The sequence below is a fragment of the Schistocerca cancellata genome, chromosome 1 (genome assembly GCF_023864275.1).
Source record: "Schistocerca cancellata isolate TAMUIC-IGC-003103 chromosome 1, iqSchCanc2.1, whole genome shotgun sequence".
NCBI classification, from domain to species: Eukaryota; Metazoa; Arthropoda; class Insecta; order Orthoptera; family Acrididae; genus Schistocerca; species Schistocerca cancellata.
The window spans coordinates 1,192,667,640-1,192,686,597 of record NC_064626.1 but is presented as its reverse complement, the minus strand read 5'-3'; the positions used below and the strand labels follow the sequence as shown (position 1 = coordinate 1,192,686,597).

Below are 18,958 nucleotides of genomic sequence, written 5' to 3'. Positions count from 1 at the left end.
TCTGTGTCAACTGCGGAGAGCACCATTCCCCTTGCTCGCCGGACTGGAAGATTCTACAGAAGGAACAGAAAATAATGGAGTACAAGACCCTGGATCGCCTGACCTACACTGAGGCTAAGCAGAAATGTGAATGGCTTCATCCTGTGCGCATGATGTCATCTTATACCGCCACTGTCACTCCTGCTCCAGTTCCATCAGCTGCCCCACATACAGTCAGCTCTCAGAGCCAGAGGACCTCACCTGCCCCCTTGATGGTGGGGGGCACTTCACTCCCTGTTGCTCCTGCTCCGTCTACTTCAGGAGCCACACCCTCCCCCAACCATCGGGGATATCAGTTCCCCCTTTCCAGCATGAGAAGCGTAAGACTTCTTCGGCTCCTCTCGCCAGGAAGGGGTCCCTTGAGGACCTCCCTTCGCAATTTCAGACCAGCGGAAAAGCGGCTACCCGCAAGTGGCTGAAACAACCACCGGTCGCTGGTCGTAGGGCCTCACGGTCATCGTCCGTCCCTGAGACTGACCCACTGAAGCCCTCCCAGCCTGAACTACTGAAGGCACAACGCGAGAAGCAGAAAAAGAAAAAGGTTCTCAAGAATCCCGATATTGCAGTGGCACCCGTCCCACCACTTCCTACAAGCTCAGCGTCTGAGGATGAGGTCGAGATTCTGGCGTCTGCTGAAGACCTGGATCTCGCCGGTCCCTCAGATGCAATGGATGTCACTCGTGCAGGTACTGAATTGGTGACAGCAAGTGACCCAGCGGCGTAAGCTGTCTCCCCAGTCCCTTTATGCCTTTCTCAGCCATGGACCATGCCATCCTCCAGTGGAACTGGAGCGGTTTCTTCCACCATCTCGCTGAGCTCCGACAACTTCTCAGCCTTCACCCTTTCCTCTGTATTGCTCTACAAGAAACTTGGTTTCCGGCAATGTGAACCCCCACCCTCCATGGCTATCGGGGTTATTATAGGAACCAGGTAGCTTATGAAAGGGTATCTGGTGGCGTCTGCATCTATGTCCTTCACTTCCTTCACAGCGAGTCTGTCCCTTTACAAACACCTTTCAAGGCTGTCGCTGTTCGGGTGTAGACGCCACAGGCTGTTACTGTCTGCAGTCTTTATCTTCCACCGGATGGTGATGTCCCACAGCATGTCCTGGCTGTACTGATAGCCCAATTGCTACCACCTTTCCTGTTACTGGGCGACTTTAACACCCATAACCCTCTGTGGGGTGGGTCAGTGGCAACAGGTTGAGGTGCCACTGTTGAGCATGTATTGAGGCAGCTCGACCTTTCCATTTTAAATGATGGTGCCTTCACACATTTCATTGTGGCGCATGGCACGTACTCAGCCATTAACCTTTCGGTCTGCAGCCCTAGCCTCTTACCGTCTGTCCAATGGAGTGTGCATGCCTCTTACCGTCTGTCCAATGGAGTGTGCATGACGACCTGTGTGGTAGTGACCACTTTCCGATCTTTCTGTTACTGCCACAGCGTCACTCTTCTCGGTGCCCTTGCAGATGGGCTATGAATAAGGCTGACTGGGACCTTTTCTCCTTATGGCCGCTATTGCGCCTCGTCCTAATGAAGCCATTGTTGCGGTGGTTCACTTGGTCACCACCGGCATCGTTACTGCCGCAGAATCTGCCATTCCCCGTTCTTCTGGGTCTCCTCGGCGGAGGACTGTGCCTTGGTGGTCACCTGAGATTGCTGAGGCGATTAAAGATCGCTGGCGGGCGCTCCACCGTTACAAGCAACATCCTTCAATAGAACACCTCATTGCCTTTAAACAGCTACGTGTGCGTGCTCGCCGCCTTATTCGCCAACGCAAGCAGAAGTGCTGGGAACGGTATGTCTCCACCATTGGGCTCCATATATCTCCATTGCAGGTTTGGGCCAAGATTAGGCGCCTCTATGGCTATCGGACCCCTGTCATCATCCCTGCACTCTCACTGAATGGAGCAGTTTGTACTGACTCTGACGTAATTGTAAACTGCTTGGCAGAGCATTTTGCTCCGAGTTCCGCTTCTGCGAATTACCCACTGGCCTTCCGCTCCATTAAAGAGTGGTTGGAACGTCGGAGCCTTTCATTTCACACCCGCCATCCTAAATCCTACAATGTTCCATTCAGTGAGTGGGAGCTCCATAGTGCCCTAGCCGCTTGCCCTGATACAGCTCCCGGGCCAGATCGCATCCACTGTCAGATGCTAAAACACCTCTCAGTGGACTGCCAGCGACGCCTCCTCGACCTTTACACCCGTATCTGGGTCGAGGGTGAGTTTCCGTCGCAATGGCGGGAAAGCATTATTATCCCCGTTTTGAAACCTGCCAAGAACCCATTGGAGGTGGACAGCTACCACCCCATTAGCCTCACCAACGTTCTTTGCAAGTTGCTCGAACGCATGGTGAACCGGTGGTTGAGCTGGGTACTCGAGTCTCGGGGGACTTCTGGCTCCGTCTCATGGTGGGTTCCGTAAAGGCCACTCTGCCGCCGACAATCTGGTGAGCCTGGAGTCAGCCATCCGTATGGCCTTTGCCCACCATCAGCACCTCATCGCTGTCTTTTTTGACATGCGGAAGGTGTACGATATGACATGGCGCCATCACATCCTCTCTACGCTTCATGGTCGGAGTCTTCGGGGTCCACTGCCGATTTTCCTACGAAATTTTCTGTCGCATCGCACCTTCTGCGTGCAAGTTGCACCTCCCATAGTTCCTCCCGAGTTCAACAGAATGGGGTAGCACAGGGTTTTGTCCTGAGTGTCTGCCAGTTTTTAATTGCAATTAACGGGCTCGCTGCAGCGGTGGGAATGTCTGTCTCAGCTTCCTTGTATGCTGGCGACTTCTGCCTCTACTATAGCTCCATTGGCATTGCAGCTGCTGAACTCAGCTGCAGGGCACTAACTGCAAGGCGCAGTCGTGGGCTGCCAAGACCTGCGTTATGCATTTCTGCCGGCGACGAACAGTTCACCCTGAGCCGCAGCTTTATCTTGCCGGTGAACTTCTTGCTGTGGTGGAGACACATCGGTTTTTGGGTGTGGTTTTTGATGCTCGGTTGACTTGGCTCCCACATATTTGGCAGCTTAAAAAGATGTGTTGGCAGCATCTTAATGCTCTGCAATGCTTGAGCTGGGGAGCCGACCGATCTACCCTCTTACGGCTCTACCAGCTGTTAATTCAGTCCTGTCTGGATTATGGGAGCCTGGCTTATGGTTCAGCATCCCCTTCTGCATTGCTGGTGCTGGACCCAATCCTTCACAGCGGGATCCGACTTGCCACTGGTGCTTTCCGGACAAGCCCTGTGGACAGCATACTTGTGGAGACAGGTGTCCCTCCACTGCGGTTACGGCGCCAACGTTTACTGGCCGCTTATGCTAGGCATGTTTGTAGCTTGCTCGGGGATCCTAACTGTCGTCTTCATTTCCCACAGTCGGTCGTCCATCTCCCAGAACGTCAGCCCCGGTCGGGTTGTACGATCGCGGTCCGCATCAGAGAGCTATTCTCCGGGCTTGGGGTTTTCCCTCTTCCACCTCCTTTCCGGGCCCCTCTGCGTACACCCCCTTGGTGTGTGCCTCGCCCTTGCCTTCGGCTCGAATTGGCACAAGGCCCAAAGTACTCAGTCCCTCTGGAGGCCTTCCGCCACCGCTTTCTTTCCATCCTTGCCACGTATCAGGGCTCTGGCGTTGTTTACACTGACGGTTCGATGGTTGCTGGTCATGTCGGTTATGCTCTGACTCTAGGGGACCACTACAAACAACATTCATTGCTGGCTGGCTGCAGCGTTTTCACTGCTGAGCTGGTCGCCATCTTTCCTGCCCTAGAGTATATCCACTCCTGCTCAGGTGAGTCCTTCGTTATCTGTAGCAACTCCCTAATCAGTTTACAAGCTATTGACCAGTGTTTCCCTCACTCTCATCTGGCGATGGCTGTCCAGGAGTCCCTCCATGCTCTTGCCGGTTGCGGCCGCTCTGTGGTCTTTATGTGGACCCCAGGCCATGTTGGGATACCTGGCAATGAACATAAAAGTAGACTGCCTCGCCAAACAGGCCACCAGTGAACCAACTCTGGAGGTAGGCCTCCCGGAGACTGATTTGCGGGCAGTCTTACGCTGTGCAGTTCTCTCGCTGCGCAGTTCTCTCGCTTTGGGATGCTGAATGGTGCGATCTGACCACACCTAATAAACTGCGCGCTGTCAAGGAGACGATAGCTGTGTGGCGGTCATCCATGCGAGCCATTTACAGGGACTCAGTCGTCCTTTGTCGGCTCCGCGTTGGACACACCCGGGTGACGCATAGATATTTACCTAGCTGTGGGGAACCGCCTCTCTGTCGCTGTGGGGCGGTTTTGACAGTGGTGCACATTTTATTGGCCTGTCTGCTTTTAGCTGTGCTCAGGCAGATGTTTGCACTGCCTGATACGCTCCATGCCCTTTTAACAGATGACGCTGCCATGGTGGGCTTAGTTTTGCGTTTAATTTGGGCAGGGGGCTTTTATCGCTTGCTCTAAGTGTTTGTACTAATTTTGTCTTGAGTCTGGCCTTTGGCCTACGGTTTCAGACTGAGTTTTTAATATGTTTCTCGGTGGTTGGCTTTTCCTTTTTTTCTCTCTGGTCGGCCAACCACTGTCACACACTGTATGATTTTACTTCGTTTTGTCTGGTCTTTGACTAAGTTTCTCTTGTCCTGTGTCGTCTGTCATCTTTTCGTTTGTTCGTTTTTATTCTGTGTGGATGTTTGACATTTAGGAAAAAGGGACCGATGACCGTAGCAGTCTGGTCCCTTTAATCCCCTGGACCGATAACCGTAGCAGTCTGGTCCCTTTAGTCCCACAAACCAACCAACCAACCTTTAATCCCCCAAACCAACTAACAATTCATTACTTCGGAAATATTATTCCGAAATATTGCCTTGCATTGTCTCTTGAGCTGCTTGCACTTTCTTCACCATTGCGTTTAAGCATTTATTATTGAAATAGTAGTATTTGAGTAACCATTTACAATTTTTTTCAGTTTAGTTGGTAATGATGTTTTTATGGTATTGGCTACATTATTTTAAATTTGCTGTCTTATATACACTGTTGTTGTTGTAGTCTTCAGTCCTGATACTGATTTGATGCAGCTCTCCATGCTACTCTATCCTATGCAAGCTTCTTCACCTCCCAGTACGTACTGCAGCCTACATCCTTCTGAATCTGCTTAGTGTATTCATCTCTTGGTCTCTCTCTCTACGATTTTTACCCTCCACACTGCCCTCCAATACTAAATTGGTGATCCCTTGATGAAATACACTATGTAATCAGAATTCCCAGAAACATACATTTTTCATATAAGGTGCAGAGAGCTGCCAATCTACTGCCAGGTACTCAATATCAGCAACCTCAATAGTCATTAGACATTGTGATAGAGCAGAATGGGGTGTTCTGTGGAACTCAAGGACTTCAGATGTGGTCAGGTGATTGGGTGTCACTTGTGTCATACATATGTATGCAAGATTTCCACACTCCTAAAAATCCTAGGTCCACTGTTTTCAATGTGATAGTGAAGTGGGAATGTGAAGGGACGTGTACAGCTCAAAAGTGTACAGGCCGACCTCATCTGTTGACTGACAGAGACTGCCACCAGTTGAAGATGGTTGTAATGTGTAATAGGCAGGCATCTATCCAGACCATTATACAGGAATTCCAAGCTGCATCAGGATCCACTGCAAGTACCATGACAGTTAGGCGGGAGGTGAGAAAAATTGGATATCATGGTTGAGCGGCTGCTTATAAGCCACACATCACGCCGGTAAATGCCAAACGAAGCCTTGCTTGGTGTAAAGAGCATAAACATTTGACAACTGAACAGTGGAAAAACACTGTGTGGAGTGACGAATCACGGTACACATTGTGGCAATCCGATGGCAGGGTGTGGATATGGCGAATGCTAGGTGAACATCATCTGCCACTGTGTGTAGTGCCAACAGTAAAATTCAGAGGTATTGGTGTTATGGTGTGGTCATGTTTTTCATCTAGTGGTTTTGCACCCCTTGTTTTTTTGTGTGGCACTATCAGAGCACATGCCTACTACATTGGTCTTTTAAGCACCTTCTTGCTTCCCACTGTTGAAGAACAATTCGGGGATGGCGATTGCACCTTTCAACACGATCGAGCACCTGTTCATAATGCACTGTCCGTGGCGGAGTGGTTAAATGACAATAACATCCCTGTAATGAACTGGCCTGCACAGTGTCCTGACCTGAATTCTATAGAACACCTTTGGGATGTTCTGGAATGCCGACTTCGTCCCAGGCCTCACTGACCGACATCGATACCTCTCCTCAGTACAGCATTCCGTGAAGAATGGGCTGCCATTCGCCAAGAAACCTTCCAGCACCTGATTGAACATACGCCTGCGAGAGTGGAAACTGTCATCAAGGCTAAGGGTGGAGCAACATCATATTGAATTCCAGCGTTACCGATGGATGGCGCATGAACTTGTAAGCCGTTTTCAGCCAGGTTTCCGGATACTTCTGATCACGTAGTATATTATTGTATCTTTAATTTAAGAAGTAAAAGGTAACAACTCACCAAATAATAGAGGTGTCTAGATGTCAAAAGGTACATAAACAGTACAGAGAACTTTGAGACAAATCCTTTAAGTGGACAAACGGAAAAAGGAGGCAAGTAGTTTGAGGGAATATTGGGAGAAGATTGCTGACAGCTGAGAGGTTGAGGCAGCAGGTGCACAGGTTTCAGTTGTACATGTGCACTAGCACTGCTGAGTTGATGCTGCATCAAATCATTATGATGTGGAGGATTAAGATGGGAAGAGAAAAGGGTGTGGATGCAGGACAAGTGAAATAAATGTTTCGGGGCTGGCATGCTGGTGGACATGTGGCTGGGGTCTACCTGAGATTGAAGCCAGGAGGATTATGGGGTGAGAGGGTGTGTCCAAGGAGAACTCTCCATCTTCATAGATCAGATATAGTGTGTTTAAAATTAGTTGCGACTTTTGACTTTTGGCTCACTGGAGAGTGCCTGACATTGTTGCCTAGGTAACACCAGTGATGGGCTGGCTTTTCCTAACATGCCACCAGCAGTTCAGTTGGTTAAGCACCTCTGTTGCCACTCTGTGGTGCATGTGGTGTTTTATGTTAGATGCAACTTTGGTGGTCAGCTCTCGTTGTAAAGTGCAATTTTCTGGCGCTAATGTTTTCCAGTCATCATGTATTGTGAATATGTGTTTTGTGGTGGTGTTGCATTAATAATTATAGTGCAGCACATTTGAACACATGATTTGCAATAAAAGTGATCATTCAAATGCACATTCACTGGCTGTGAAGAAAATGTTCTGCTGCAAAAATATTCCCATGAATTCGACAATAATAATGGGCAATTTGCCCTTCCACTGTTGTGATTGATAGAGCAAACTACAACTATGCAGTAGAAGAAAGCAGATATTTCGCTCAAAATGTGAAAGAATGTTCCACTGGATAAAGTTGAACTTAGCATGTATAAGGTGAAGTTAATGGAACTTGTTGTAGTACACAAGCCAAAACACCACGCTAGTAGGTTGACAAACTGGTTGATACTAAAGGACGTAATCAGGCTTCCTCCATATCATGCTCATTTGAATCTGACTTAGAATATATGGTCCAAGGTGAAAAGCGATGTGTCAAAAACAAGGAGGAGATTGTGCTCAGTGAGGTTGAAATGCTGATAAAAGAATCCATTCCAAATGTTACATGATGGGGTGGGTCTCAAGTTGTCAGCCATACCAAGAATGTAATTGGAGAGACCTGGATTCATGAAGGACTATGACGAGTTTTGGTTAATATGTAACTTCTCTTGTTGCCATATTAAAATCTGGTTCTTTTCTGAAAACATAACAGAGTTTACAAATATTATTCATCTTACTAACATTCTAACACAGTTGAAATTGTGACAGAATTGTGAAACATTGAGTTATTAAACCATTAACTAAGGGCAAGACGGGTCAGTGGTTTATGAAAAAGCCCTTTCTCAGAATAAGAATAAATATGTAACTTCTTTGCTTGCATGGTTACAAAACCCAAAGCAATTCTTTTTTTTTTTTTACCAGCTGTTGATCCTTAAAAATTACATTATTTCATTGAAAAAATCTGTTGTTGATTGAATATCATGGTCGATATGCAGTTTCACTTGTTAATTATATGGCAAAATACTCTGCTCTTTGTGTGCTATAATTTTCCAAAATCTTGTTTTGATACATCAACCCATTTTTGAGATATGAGGGATTTATGAATATTTGATTTTGGCTTTTTCATTGGCATGTGCATTTGTGATGGAGTGGTTTACATACACTCCATGTCCTCAAGATTAGAGACAGATAGTGAATCCTTCCAAGTTTAAGGATATTACAATTTATTACCTACATTTCATGTGCAGCAATACATGACCTAACATGCACCATATGCAGATTCATAATGACCCCTATTTCTCACTGCAAACTTTAAGAATTTCTTGCAGTAGTTCACCTAATATCAAAATATTACAATAACCCTGACCATTAATGAAATGATAGTCAGTTCATCAGAAGCTAATAAATTGAGTTATGAGGTGTGTGAGAATCAGTGTTCATTACTGAATAGTTTCTTTAAAACTGTTTGGAAAACATTCTAGGTTGGCTGGCTTGCATGGCTTACTATTCATGCAGTCAGGTGAGCCAGCCCGATTAATGTGCCAAGTAGGCCTGGCATTACTGTCACCTACTGACTTGTTCAGCACACACTGGCAACTATGCTTCCCTCCACTCACTTCTTACTGAATTGTTAAAAGTCAAAACTAACTCTAAACACTGTAAGTTGTTGTTGGAGGAAAGCACCCAGACAGCACTGGTTATGAAGCAGCCATTGAAATGGGGCACGTGCTCAACATTGGGTTCTGCCGCTGGGGGATCAACTCTGTTCTTGACCACAGTTTGAAGGTGACGATTCATTTAGGTGGACAGCCTGTTTTTGTTCATGTCCAAATAAAATGCTGTGCAAAAATTACAGCAGAGCTGAAATATGATCCTGCTCTTAATAGGATAGTGTAAAACTGTTATGTAACTGGTGTAGGATTTCCTAGAGCTTGTCTTTGTCACGTCTTATACCTGTATCATCCACAATGGTATGACCCATGTGGCAGGAGGTTGAGAGTAAGTGTAGTGTAAGGGTGGACTATTATATTGCGTAGATTTCATTATCCTCCTTGCAGACTAATACTGTCACACTTTTGGGGTGAAACAAGGTATTTAACTTATGGAAGGCATCAACTAACTGTCTAACTCTGCCCATCCCAGAAGTGTGGTATGACTTCCAACCCCTACTCAAATCCTTAGGCTCACCCCAGAACCTCTCCCCCAAAGCCATCTTCCTTTTTATTCCAATGACACTCTGCGCATCCACCTTCCACGTACTTGCTGAATCCATAAACTCAGCAAACCTGAAATCCCCATTGTAACAAGTTATCATGTTTCTACCAAAAGAATCTCCACTCTTGGTGACAAACACCTCCAACCAATTGCCAACAGCCTAGCCTCTCACATTAAAGATACAGACAATTTCCTTCACTGATTATCAATGGTTCCCACTGAATTATCACCTGATCTGTACTTGCCATCTTGACACCATCTCCCTATACATACTCATCTCCCTTGCCCATAGCCTTGCCAATGTTACACACTACCTCTCCCAACATCCTTAAGACTCCAAACCTACTACTCCATTCCGTTTACATCTAACAGACCACATCCTCATAACTGCTTCTCTTTTGAGGGAAAGGTACATAACAAATCAGTGGGTGGTCTTCAGCACCTTCATGGCACTCAGCTATGCCAACCTGTTCAAGACCTTCCCAACAACGCAAACTGCTTGTCTGGTTCAGGTTCATTAATGACATCTTCATACTTGAGATCCATTGCCAAGACACCCTGGCATCATTACTCCGTAGCCTCAACACCTTCTCTCACATTCGTTTCACCTGGTAGTCCTCAGATCAACTTCTCACCTTTCAGGATGTTGACCTCCTTTCTCTGATACCGTGCTGCTCCACCCTTACCTGTGTCCTGTAAAGCCCACTAATCTATCAGTAGTACCTGTTCCACAAAATTTCAGGAGAACTGCCTGATGTTTGTAGCTTCCTGACACAATATTTTGGCACAGTCTTCTGGCCATTTTCAGGTAATACTGGTGAAAACTGCCTGAGCTATGGTATTTAAGGCCCCACCAGCACGTGCATGGTGAATTCACATGGTGTCGCGCGTGCGCTATTTTAGCGCATTCAGTTCTGCTGTGCTGCACGGCCTCCGTGTGAAAACTCGCCGCATCGATATCAATTCGATTGTTTTCCCATGGTTCCATCACAGAACTATGCCGGCTATGGAGGACATGAAGTTTTTCGACGATCGGATTCCATGCCATATTCAATTGGAAACTGCCATCATGATTAATAAGAGACTCACTGTCAGACAACCGTATTTCCATGGATTCATTAATAATAGAACTCCAAAAATTAGACGTATGGGCCACAATTTTTGTCTCATTGTAATTCATGACATGACCAGTGTAAATACAGTGTTCGGTGATGGCAGACTTACAAGGCTGAAGAAGGCAACTATTCCGCTGATGTTCTACAAAGTGATCCTGCACAGTATGTGTTATTTGCCCTATATAAGATTTGCCGCATTCACATGGAATCCTGTAAACACCTGCCTTGCGCAGCTCTATGTTGTCTTTGACAGATCCCAACACCGACAAAATGTTTGCAGGAGGGTGAAAGACTGTTTTCACTTTATATTTTCTTAGTATTCTGCCTATTTGCACTGAAATATTACCAATATATGGTAAATAGGCAGTCGCTTTAAAGACTTCTTCCTCTTCTTTGCTCCATCGTTTACAGATCTGCAGCACTGTCTCCACTTGCTGGGAAAAATACCCATTCTGTAGAAATAGTCTGCAAGTGCTTTAGTTCCGTTTGCAAACTACCAGTGTCAGAGGTGACATGGGCTCAGTGAATCAAAGTCTTCAAAACACCCATTGTTTGTGCCGGATGGTGGCAACTAGCGGCTTGCAAGTAAATGTCTGTGTGAGTGGGCTTTCTAATACTGAATGACGAAGTATGCCATCGCACCAAGACGTCTAAAAATGGCAGGCATCCCTCCTTCTTCAGCTCCATAGTAAATTTTATGTTTTCGTGTATGGAATTCTGATGTTGTAGGAACTCTCATAGACGATCCAAACCATGAGACCAAACTATAAAAGTATCATCAAAATATCGCCAAAATACTGTTGGTTTAAAAGTGGCTGAGGCGAGTGCTCACTCCTCAAAATCTTCCATAAAGAGATTGGTCACCAGGGGAGACAAAGGACTCCCCATGGTGACACCGTCTGATTGCTCATAAAACTCGTTGTTGAATAAAAAATATGTAGAGAAGAGGGTGTGCTCAAACAGCGCTGTAATGTCAGCTCCAAACCTATTGCCGATGAGATGTAGTGAGTCCACAAGATGTACATTTGTAAAAAGTGAAAGTACATCAAAACTGACCAACAAGTCATAACTTTGAAGCTGCTGATGAAATCACTAAAATTCTTCATGTGATGTGGACACTTTCCTACCATTGGTTTGAGCAAAGGTGCCAAATACTTTGCTAAGTCGTAGGTGGCTGCTCCAGTATTACTCACAATTGGATGTAATGGCATGTTATCCTTGTGGATCTTCGGCAATCCATATAGTCAAGGTGGAACTGAACTATTTGGTTTCAGTTTCTTAATTACCATTTTGGTAAGGAACTGTTAGTCAGAAGTTCTGCTGTTTTCCACACCACTCGGGTAGTAGGATCCTTTTCTGTTTAGCGATATGTTGAGCCGCTTAATAAAACGTTGATCTTATTAATATAGTCCTCCTGTAGCATTACCTTTGTCCGATTTAAGTACCACTGTATCTGGGTTTTCGCAAAATAGACACTGATAGTTTGCAAATGGAACTGGAGCACCTGCAGACTGTATTTCTGGAAAATGGGTATTCGTCCCAGCAAGTAGAGAGAGCGCTCAAGACCTTCAGTTACATGATAAATAAGTCTAATCTAAAAGTCGTAAATTCAACTAAATACCTAGGTATTACAATTACGAACAACTTAAGTTGGAAAGAACACATAGAAAATGTTGTGGGGAAGGCTAACCAAAGGCTGCTTTTTATTGGCAGGACACTTAGAAAATGTAACAGAGCTACTAAGGAGACTGCCTACACTACGCTTGTCCATCCTCTTTTAGAATACTGCTGCACGGTGTGGGATCCTTACCAGATAGGACTGATGGAGTACATCGAAAAAGTTCAAAGAAGGGCAGCACATTTTGTTTTATCACAAAATATGGGAGAGAGTGTCACAGAAATGATACAGGATCATTAAATCATTAAAAGAAAGGCGTTTTTCATTGCGACAGAATCTTCTCACAAAATTCCGATCACCAACTTTCTCCTCCAAAAGCGAAAATATTTTGTTGACACCGACCTACGTAGGGAGGAACAATCATCACAATAAAATAAGGGAAATCAGAGCTCGTACGGAAAGATATAGGTGTTCATTCTTTCTGCGTGCTATACAAGATTTGAATAATGGAGAATTGTGAAGGTGGTTCGATGAACCCTCTGCCAGGCACTTAAATGTGATTTGCAGAGTATCCATGTAGATGTAGATGTAGACCTGTGAACGATGGAGCAAAGAAGAGGAAGAGGCCTTTAAAACGCCTGCCTATTTACCATATATTGTAATATTTCAGCGCAAATAGGCAGAATACTAAGAAAATATAAAGCGAAAGCCATCTTTCACCTTCCTGCAAAAATGTCGTCGCTTGTGGGATCTGTCAAAGATGACCTAGAGCTGTGCAGGGCAAGTGTTCACAGGATTCTGCGTGAATGCAGCAAATCTTATGTTGGGCAAACAACATGCACTGTACAGGATCGCATTGTAGAATATCAGCGGTGTACTCGCCTTCAGCCTTGTAATTCTGCCATCACCGAACACTGTATTTCCACTGATCATGTCTTAAATTACAATGAGACGAAAATTGTGGCCCATATGTCTCAACTTTCGGAGTTCTATTATTAACAAATCCATGGAAATAGGGCTGTCTGACAGTGAGTCTCTTATTAATCATTACGGCAGTTTCCGGTTGAATATGCCATGGAATCCAATCATCAAACAACTTCGTGTCCTCCATAGCCAGCGTAGTTCTGTGATGGAACCGTGGGAAGACAACCAAATTGATATTGATGCAGTGAGTTTTCACCACAGAGGGCGTGCGGCACAGCAGAATCGAATGCACTTAAGCAGCGCACGCACATAGCCAAGTGAATCCACCATGTGGGGCCCTAAATACCACAGCCAAGCGAGTTTTTGCCAGTACCACCTGAAGATGGCAAGAAGACTCTGTGCCGAAATATTGTGGCAGAAAGTTACAAACATCCAGCAGTTCTCCCGAAATTTTGTGTAACAATATGTACGCGGGGAAAGTTTAAAATCTCACAGTAGTACCTGTGTTTAAATAAGTTCCCCATCTCCTCCCTCACCTTTCCACACCAAAACATCACTACAGCATAATATAGTGAACCATCAATGGAGCATCTGCAATGATGGTAATTCACTTGTTGAGTATGTTAAAGTTATTATAAAGGCCTTTACAGTGAGGAAATATCCCCCAAACCTAGTTCTGAGACAGCACAACATATTGTGATGGAACTGGCCCTTACCTCCATGTCTATGAGAGACATCTTAATTATAGACAGATCCTCAACTTTGTTATCTCCATCAAACAAATCACCATATGAGTGCTTTGAACCTCTTTCATATTTTCTTTCTTCATGTCCCCTTTCCATTTTAATTTTTTTTTTTTTTTTTTTCCTTGGCTACAAATGAGGTAACAATGTCTTCAGTATTTTTCCATTTGACTTGCACTCGTTAATAAGATACCCATTTTCGTCCTTGACATACCATTCAGTAATAACATCAGCCCCTAAAACGAAAGGTTCCCGATAGCCGATTACTATATTCTCCTGACTTGTCTCTAACATATTCACCATCAGCTCAGCTCCCTCTAAGGAAATGAATGTACTGATTGCTTCTTGAGAAGATTGAGTCCAGCAGCTGTGTTATTGCCACACCTAAGGTTATCTCCCAAAACTTCATAAACACTATTTTGCCTAACAAAAAATCTCTTACTTCCATCAATACACTATCTACTTCTCCTCAAACATCTTCTCCAACATCCACCAATCACTTTAAAATTCATCATAAATGTCTTTTCCAATGTCGACTGATACAATAAAAATTTCTGTAATTTAATTGCCTCCCTCATTACAGGAATTGCCACCACTGTATTGCAGCTCATCTTAATTGACATTACACTCAATCTCACCAGGTTTGGATTTACCTTTTGTCTGATTCGGATTCCAGTTTTACTCCAAAAACTTTATGATTACCATCATCATCTTTCCCTAAATACAATGTATTGTCCTGTACTGTAGCCTCATTGTCTAATACGTTACTATGTTTCAGTGTTCTTGCTTTCTGTGTTTTGTTACTTCACACCACTCTACAATTTATTCACACTTTTAATCATCTCCATTATTTGAAGTCTGTTTGCCTATCCTTTACACACTGTTGGTTGTGTCATATATTGCGTCTGTTTCCACAATGGTTTATATTGCTACCTTCATACCTGAGATGCAGCAAAAGTCAGTTTTCGAACCTCCTGTCTCAGTTTTCCAGTCCATGACGCATTGGACCCTCTAACCGTTAATCCCTATTGTGATTTTGAAAATTTCCATTGTGATTATTACCCTTCCAGAAAGTGTTATCATTATCATTTCTATGAAAATTATTGTTCTGATTACATTCATGACAGTTAATGTGAGTTATGTTTGGTCCCTGTTGTCCTGTAGGTTGTTAAAATTCTGTGCCTTGAATTTTACCCCCATTACAATTTCTCAACCAACTTTAAACATTTACCACTGTAACAAGTCCCACTGTAGAAAATCCAGCAACTGTCTCTTGAGCATTGTAATTTCCATTAATATGCTCAAGGACTATTAATTTTGCCAGCTCATTCACACAAAACCCCTGCATTGAAACACTACTGTTCCTGTAAGAACTAATTCTGAAGTTGCATTAGCTTTGCTTCATTCCAGAATTTGTTCAAAAAACATCACTCGAACACATTGTAACTGGTGAATGAATTACTCATTAAATTTGCTCTGGATTGAGGATCACTTTCCAACTGCCTTTTTGCAAGTTTAGTTTTAGCTTCATCCAATGTTCTCACACAGACAGCCCACCCCACAGTGCATTAATTACAGTAGGGGTCTGACCCTTTGCTAGAGAATCGGGTTTGGTGCACACATCGTTAAATTGCTGCGTGCTGTACTGTCTCAGGATGGATTGCCACTTCTAAACTCTGTTTATTACATTCAGTTGTTTTCTGACACTCTACAATTCTTCCAGATAAATTGCTGCATGTTACTAGTCTCCACCTCCAATGTATTTTGCCTTTGTACACAGTCATTTGCACTATCACTCAACTCATCTTCTATCTTTTTGACCTTTACGTCAATTGATTTTTCAACTTTATGAAATTTATTGTTAACAGGACCAATGTCATCTGAAATTTTGCTCATTTATACTCTTGTGCCCTTTAACTTCTCCTCAGTTTCAGTTTTTATTTTCCCAGCTACGATTTTAGTACAGAAATTCTCTTTTATATCCTACAAATTTAAATAAGTAGTTTCCTCCTCTGTCATAGAATTTAATTCAATTTTTACACTCAGTATATTAGAATTCAGATTTGTAAGAGCTTGCAATAACCAAGCCATCAAATATTCTGTAAGAAAATTTATTTATTGAGCCTGATCTGATTAGGGGCATCAGGGCCTTCAATTACATCGAACCAGAGTTTCACTCAAACAGTAGCTTTTCTAAATATGATCTGCATAACATCGCTGTAATCAATAGTTTAAAGTTTAAGTGTTTGTACAAGTTCCTTTTCCGCTCAAGAGGGAAGAGCTCTTTATATTTTTGTAGGACATTGAGAGATGCTGATGCCTTTTTGCACATTGCAGTTGGGTGCTCGGTCCAATTTAGATTTTCATCTGTTGTTCATCCTAGACTCTTTCTGAGAGACGGAAACTAATATTTGTCTCATTTAGAATTAAATATAGTAGGGGTTCCCAATATTTCAGGCTAATGAACCTAGAATGTCCAACCATTATGACTTAGGTTTTGGATAGGTTTAGATTATTTTGATAGTGCACGCAGGTCAGTATTAAAATTCTCGATAGCTGTCTTCAGGTGTATTGGATTTGCATTTGGGTCATCAGCGTGGGGTATTTGCGGTAGGACAAAACTGATGATATATTGTTGACATACAATGAAAACAGTGTGCCTCCGTTGTGCCTTTATGATACTGGATATGATGTATTGCTGTGGGACATCAGGTATAAGCAAAACTGTTGCACTGCATTTGATGAGAAATTTAGGCTGCTTAGTTGGCAAGTTAAATGTTGCAGTTGACAGTGTAAAAGGCTTTGCTGAAGTCTATGAAGCACATAATAGTCACCTCTTGTGCACTCATGGCAAACTTCAGGCCATCTGTTACCTTTAGTAAGGCAGGTGCTGTGCTGCGATGTATACAGAAACCTGATAGGTATTCATCTAGTAGGTTGTGTGTAGTTAGGTAGTTTGTTTGGACAGTGCCGGAAGGATGCAGATAGGTCAGTAATGAGAGGGTGCTCTGGCAACTTCCTTTAAGGTATTGGCATAACTAGTCCTTGTTTCCAGGCCTCACGGAAAGTACTGGTGACTAAGGAATGGTTGAAGATGTCTTTTATAGTGGACAGAAGTGGGTCACTAATAAGCTTCATTTGGGATGTCATGCGATCATGTCCAGTAGATGCTGATGTAACAAACATGATGGCTTTTTTGATGGAGTTGCAAGTAACAAGCTTCAGGTAGAATTTTTCATGGCTTCAGTCATTTGCTCTCATGAAGTAATCAGTGTATCTCTGTTTCATTTGCCATTCAGTTGTGGGTAGTGCGGAATACTGATATAGTTCTTCAGTTGGAACAATGGGATTAGCTGCAGCTTTTACTTGGTCTGTACTAAGACTACGCAGGTTTTTCCATAGGACAGCTGGTCTGTTTCTGTTGTCAGTTAATGGATGGACATGCCTGAGTTTAGCATATTTCACAACTTGACTGACTCTGTTCCACTTCTGCTTGTAAACAATATGATTTTCGGGTGTAGGGTGTAGTGTGTATGCTCAATGTACAGCGTCTGAGATTCAGGAGCTGTTTTAGTTCTTCAGTTAGCCATGGTGAAGGTTTCCTTTTTAGGTTTCTGGTCTTTAGGGGAGCCTATTTGTAGTTGAGTAAGTTTGTTAGTAAATTCATGAAGTTTCTTCATTATGTCTGAGAAGGGAGTAGAATACAGCCCAAAAACTATTTCCTGTGCCTCAGTTGCAAGTTCAGATAAATTAATGAGTTTGAAGTCATGGTATGAAGTCATTTGTGGTTTCTTTCTGGGACATTAAAATTGTTATAGGCAGATGTGCCAGGTGCAGATATCTAAGAGAGATGAATTACTCCATTTGGTGATTTTGTTGCAAATATGAGTGTATAACTAATGTTCATGTGATGGGTTGGAGCAAGCTGAAGTAGTACACATTTGAAGAAGAAAGCATCCAATTGAATTTCACACTGAAAGGACTACTGCATAGAAAATTTATGTTTGGGTCACCAGCTACAATTATGCTCTTATAGTGATTCAAGACTTGAAAGAGCAGTTTCAAAGCAGACAAATCTGCCTGCTTTAGGAGGTTCATATTGGAAGCATACCAGGCACGTCATCTTAAGGGATTTCATTCGTTCTCGGATTCTGGGCTATCTGGCACACTAGCACTTCCTGACTCATATAAATTTAGTGATTGTTTAATCATGCCGCTCTTCACCTCTGACATTAAACGTGCAAATTCAGTCATGTTGACTGCCTCTGCTCTGCTGCTGCTAAAGGTGAAGTTACTGCTGATGAAGCCATTGTAGATGTTGACAGTGAAGATTTATTTTTATTTATTTATTTATTGTCCATGGACAAATACAAGGATTTGTTTTGGATAGTTTACATATTGATCATTTTCCCTTATAATAATATGGGAAACAATTATATACAATAGGCCTACAGATGAAAAAATTATGTTGCTTTTTTTGTAAATGTAAATACTATTTATACAAATGAAAGCATTCTACTCCTCTGAGGGGAATTCCTTAATGCAACACTTAGTGCTGACGAACTCCTTCAAATCCCCATATAATAGGGGGCTCTTGTCTGCAATTTTTGTATTATTTTTTTCCAGGTGATAATCATCATCCCTCCTAGTATTGTACATGTGCACTTCTCTATTTAGATGATTGTACTGCTTGTATTTTAGCATCAGCTGAATAAGCTTACACATGATCCTAACTGCCTTTTTTTGAAGGATGAATACCCTATTTACATGCTTGGCAGCAGCACATCCCCACACTTCAATTCCATATGTGAGGTATGGATACACTAAAGCATAGTAGATTATACTCATTTGCTCATATTTAAGAAATTGTGACATTGTCCACATTGCATAAATTGATTTGCTTAGTTTTTGGTATAAGAAATCTATATAATGCTCCCAAGAGAGATGCTGGTCTAACATTACACCAAGGAAGGAAGTTTTATCTTTCAGTTTTGTTTCTGAACCATCATCAGACACAACACTCATTGCATTTCATCTTGTTTGTGGTGTATTTGAAATTCCATTAGATTTGTTTTATTGATATTTAAGCTTAAGTGATTGTTTTGGAAGTAATTCTTCAGTCCAAACAATTTTGGGCCAAATCTTTCTCGTTGTTTCCCAGTTAACAACGGTTGTGTCATCCGCATAGTTAAGTA

The 18,958-nt window shown here is 43.2% G+C and overlaps 1 protein-coding gene across 2 annotated transcripts in view; it reads left to right on the top strand.

Moving 5' to 3' along the window:
- LOC126094522 (probable ATP-dependent RNA helicase DDX56) overlaps window positions 1–18,958 on the top strand; it is a 128,619-nt gene that overhangs the window by 5,695 nt on the left and 103,966 nt on the right. The window lies entirely within an intron of this gene.